At 38.7% G+C, this 5704-nt stretch overlaps 1 pseudogene; it reads left to right on the forward strand.

The window, feature by feature from the left end:
* The first annotated feature begins 1696 nt into the window (after positions 1–1696).
* On the forward strand, positions 1697–4227 carry LOC122652898 (annotated as a pseudogene).
* The last annotated feature ends 1477 nt before the right edge of the window (positions 4228–5704 follow it).

The raw sequence follows: 5704 nt of genomic DNA on the forward strand, positions 1-5704 counted from the left end.
ATGTGGTCTCTGCAGCATCTCAAACAGGCAGAATGCCAATTAGTCCCTTCTCCCATAGCTCCTGTTGCACCAATTTCACACAGGTTCAAACACTAAGTGTTTCTAAAATTGATGAAAATAAAACATCCAAAAAAATTTTAAGGCGTCGTCTTGTCGGGAACTGGATATGGTGAGCTCCGAATGCAATGAAGAAACAAAGTCACCGGATAAAACAGAGGAGGGTACTCAGGGTCATCGTTCGGGAGACGGGTTCAACGGAATCGTAGCAGCAGGGCGAAAGCCAAACCACAGGAATCAAACAAAGCAGGCCTAGCAACAGTAGACGTCAAATGGCGATCATCTCAACACGCTCCGTTCCCTGATGCCCACCTCCTTCGTTCGACGGGTAAACACTAAACCGTGATCTCTCTCTCTCGGAGAGGGCCACTCCATCCAGAACATCTGGGAATGGAAATTGAAAACCCCCATAATTTTGCCAAACATCGGTTTTCCTTTTTCAATCGAAGAAGAAAAAGAAAAATCATTATCTAATTTTTTCTAGGCTTTTAGGGTTCAGTGAGAAACGATTATAATGTGAGGCAATTATATGACATGGATGAAGGGTGACCAACCAACGATCATTGGTGGTGCCGTTGATTTGTTAAAGAATTGGAGCGGTTGTTGCAGAAGATTACTCCATTATAGAATCATTCAATGGGTTCTTCACGTCGTTACAGTACATGACATATTCATCATCTTTGTCATCAGCCACCGCCCATTCGAACGATGTTGTTGAGCACAAACTGGGCGATGGTGCAAACCTGCAGGTCTCTGTTTTCACCATGGTCCTTAACAAATCCACCGCTGCCCTTACCAAATCCACGGTGTTGGTGGAGGAATAGGCAAGGGAGGGGGACTCGGTGGTGGAATTGGTAAGGGTGGAGGAGTTGGAGGTGGTGCTGGAGGTGGGGTTTCACGGTGGTGATGGTGTTAATGGTGGGTAGTGGTAATGGTGGCGGTGGTGGTAGTATAGGGTATCTACATTGTAAAAGAAGATTTGGGGAAGATGAGGGCATTTTGGTCTTTTCAAATTTTAGAAAATAGATCAGGGCAATTAGGTCTTTTCAAATTTTAGAAAAGATAGAAGAAATGGTACTTTGGTCTCTTTTTAGCATTTAATGCTTGATATGGACTTAAATGGCTTTAAGGGGTGAAGTAGGGATGGTACGTGGAATTTTCAGGGGTGGTACGTGGACTTGTCAGAACCTTAGGGGGTACGAGAAATATGGGGTGCATTTTAGAAGTACACGTATTTAACCCAAATAAAAAAGATTATCTACGAAACCTTATAAATGAATTTTACCAAAATATCCATATGGTCCACGTATGTTGATGCATCACTAATTAACAAACTCCATAATCGCGCAAACTTTAATTAAATATTTAGGTAGGAGACTTGGAATTCTACCCATACACAAATTGGAAATAAAAAAGATTATCTACCAAGTCGCAGATAAATTTTTTTTTTTTTTGTTCTAATAACTTATAAGAACATTCCGTATTCGAAATATTTACCCAAAATAAAAACACGGGTACGATAAAGTGGCCATTATATGAAAAGAACGATTAATATATATTAAAAAAAAAAAAACAATAAGCATTCATCATGACTATATATAGACAATGCACTTATGTTGGTTTGCATAAAAAAGTAGCCATGTCTCTTCATCTCCAAAACATCCTATCCACCTCTTCCTACTACTCCAAAGCTGCTAGCATAATCCAGCAAAGACCTCTCATCACCCATCATCAATGCATGATTTCATCAAAAAACATCAAATGCCCAGCAACAACAATAAACACTCATTCCTTTGAGGCAATAACTGTTCATAGGCGATCTGCAAACTACCAGCCCAGCATCTGGGATTTCGATTTTTTGCAATCCTTAAACAGTGATTACAAGGTAATTATTACATTAATTAATCGTTTCTTCTTTTGTGGTGTTCAAAGTGTGGACACTGCGTCTAGATACAGTTTGGCATGAAATCATCGCCCAACCCCCTCTATGATGCCTGGAATGTCGGCTATGTAATTATCCCTTATTTTTTTTAATTGTAGTATGACCCTTTGCTTCCTTTCCCATACTTTATTTGATAACAAATTTACTCTACAGGGGGAGACTTACAAGAGCAAAACCAAGAAATTGGAAGAGGAAGTAAGGGGTAGGCTTGATGATGTAGCTATGGGGCAGTTAGGTCTGCTGGAGGTGATTGATGACATCGAGAGACTTGGGTTAGGGTACCTCTTTAAAGAGGAGATCAAGAAAGCCCTGGACACCATAGTTTGCATGGAAGATGTGCAAACCAGAACAAGGGAGAGTCTCCATGCTACAGCTCTTAAATTTAGGCTCCTTAGGCAACATGGGTATGAGGTGAACCAAGGTAAGAGTCTCCCCCAAAGAATGAAAATATAATCCAATTATCTCTCTTTTTCTCTTTCTCTCTGACATAAATTTTAACTTGAAATTATGGATTAATAGGTATGTTCAATCACTTGAAAGACAAGACAAGCAATTTCAAGGCTAAATATGTAGAGGATGTAAAGGGAATACTAAGTTTGTATGATGCTTCTCACCTTGCTGTAGAAGGTGAAAGCATGTTGGAGGAGGCCAAACACTTCACAAAGAAAGCTTTAAAGGGAGATTATAAAGGGTAATAATATGGAACCAAATCTAGCAAAACAAGTGAATCATGCCTTGGAGCTTCCCCTTCACTGGAGGATAACAAGGTTAGAGGCTAGATGGTATATTGATGTCTATGAGAAAAAGGAGAACTCAGTTCCTGCTTTAATCCAACTAGCTAAGTTGGATTTCAACATTGTCCAAGCAATACATCAGGAAGATTTAGCTGAATTTACAAAGTACGTATGTCTGATATATTATTGTATTCTGATCGATTTTGCATTCTCGGATGATAAAAATAGTTGTTATCGTCTGAGAATATGTGAAATTGACCTAGAATGCATTCCAAAAATACATACCCACAGCTTAAAATCTGAGGAAACAAGTTAAAGCAATTCTGTCAATTAACCATTCTTGTTTAATTTTCCTGCATGTTCTTTTTAGGTGGTGGAAGAATTTGGGCCTTGGAGACCAATTGAGTTTTGCAAGAGATAGTCTGGTTCCATGCTTTATATGGGCATTGGGTTTAAACTCTGAGCCTCAATTTAGTAAATTTAGGATAGATCAGGCTAAGGTTAACTTGTTAATAACAGTGATTGATGATGTTTACGATGTCTACGGTACCTTGGAAGAACTCGAGCTTTTTACTGATGCTGTGGAGAGGTTTGGTTGTTTGTTTGTTTGGTGATTCTGTAGTTCTTTCTTCATAAATTAGACTAATTAATTTTTTAGATTATCTTTTATATATGAACTCTACTACCTAATGACCTCATTAATTTATTCATAATTTAATGTTATTTTTCAGATGGGATATTAAGGCAGTCGAACAACTTCCACACTATATGAAGATATGCTTCTTAGCTCTCTTCAACACTGTTAATGAAATGGCTTATTTTCACCTCAAGGAACATGGAATTGACACCATACCTTTACTAAAGCAAGCGGTATATGTCAATTAACGTACCTTCTTCATTAATCCTACAATTATCCTTTTTCAAAAATATCTTAATCTTTCCAACAGTCATAACTTATCTATCACTAACAACTGTATTTTTTTAAAAAAACTCCGAATATTATCTGGGACCCAGGCTGGTCCTAGAATTCTATTAAAAAAAATATGAGGAGGAAAACAAAAGGGTGGAGCCCGCCTTACCCCAAACTCGAAAGCACTTGAGCTCACTCAAAATAAATTAAAACCGCTCAAACCTATAATTAAGGGTATTTCAATCTGAACACTGGAATACTAGATTTGTCCTCATGCCACTAACTACTTGAAATTCTTAATATTCCAGTGGACCGATCTGTGCAAAGCATACTTAGTAGAGGCTAAGTGGTATTACAACAGTCATAAAACAACACTTGAGGAGTACCTAAACAATGCAGTGATGTCAATAGCAGGCAATGTCATACTCTATCATTGCTTCTTCTCATTTCCACAAATTATTCGAAAGGAGGCGTTAGATTGCTTATCACAAGATGATTTGAATCTCTTACGTTGCTCATCCATGATAGTTCGACTTGCTGACGATCTTGGTACTTCAGTGGTACGTACGTATGTAAGCCTCTGATTCATTATTTTCCATACGATACTATATGGGTTGAGCCACGTGGTAGAAACTAGATACAAGCTATGTCGTGGGAAATGACTGCTGTGCTTTCTTTCAAGGATTTTTATTTCGCATGACCTTGTGTCTTGGCTGCCGGACACGATGAGGTAACATTTTTTTCTCCATATATTAAATGATCGAATGTAGACTGATATATATATATATATATATATATTTTTTAATATGTAGGACGAATTAGAGAATGATACATGAAACAATCCAATCATACATGTATGAAACGGTGTTTCTGAGGATGTGGCTCGTGAACATATAAGGCATTTGATTGATGAGACATGGAAGAAGATGAATAAGGATATATTCATAATGCTTCTCTTTGTCTGCCCCAACTTTTTATCAAGACCGTTCCAAATTTTGCTCGAATGGCACAATGCATATATGAACATGGAGATGGTCACGGTAATGTTGATGATGAGACCAAGAAACGAGTCAAATCATTGTTGTTTGAACCTATTCCATTGTTGACAGACGCTTAACTAATTAAAGAGCAAGGAAATCTGCAAGTTGCAAGGAACTTGATGGCATAATATTGTAGAGAGGAGTATTATATATATATATATATCCTCCATCTATTTTACTCTTTAAGTAGTTCTTATATTTAAATTTCTAGATTTTTCTTGTTTATTTTGGTGGATGATAAATATCATGACATTTTTGCGCTAATTTCACATTTATATTTGTAAGTAAATAAAATTTGGCTGGGGTACTCGAGTCTGAGAAAGATTCTTGGGAGGAGGATGATTGTGAGGATGGAGATCAACACCAGAAAGGCCGTTCAATTCCTGGTGAGGCACATCATTCCTATTGGGAAGGGATTTATCATCTTCCGTTTTGCCCTAAAGTTTTCAATGATGGAGCCCTGATTTTAATGTTAATGGCAATCACGTTGCTCGCAAACTGGTGTAGGTGAGGTTCCCTGATCTTCCTTATGAGTACTGGCAATCTGGAATCCTGACATTCTTTTTTCACTGGCGAAAGCGTTGGGTACTCTAGTGGCTCTTGATCGCAATGAAGTGCAAGTGGGAGAAGATGCTGATTGAGGCAAATGGGAGACAATTTTTACAATTTGTCCCAAGTCAAGCTGTACCTGCTAGATTTGTCCTCATGCCCAGGCAAATCTATTTAGTGGATTGGGGTGCGACCCTTATCCGCTACTGCAACTGGAGCGCTGCTGTGCGCATCGTGCGGTGCAACAGTGGTCATGTATGCACAGTGAGGCCCGCTGTGCACATATGGCCGCTGTTGCGCCGTACGATGCGCACAGTAGTGCTCCAGTTACAACAGTGGATAAAAATTCATTGGGGGTGTGAGGCTGGTCAAGGTCATGAGGTGGCGTTTCCTTCTTTCTATTTCAGGTTTTTAACAAAAACCCCCCTGAAAATGCCTATTTGTTCAAATGTCCTTTTACAACTTTTCTAGT

The sequence above is a fragment of the Telopea speciosissima genome, chromosome 1, assembly GCF_018873765.1.
Source record: "Telopea speciosissima isolate NSW1024214 ecotype Mountain lineage chromosome 1, Tspe_v1, whole genome shotgun sequence".
Lineage (NCBI taxonomy): Eukaryota > Viridiplantae > Streptophyta > Magnoliopsida > Proteales > Proteaceae > Telopea > Telopea speciosissima.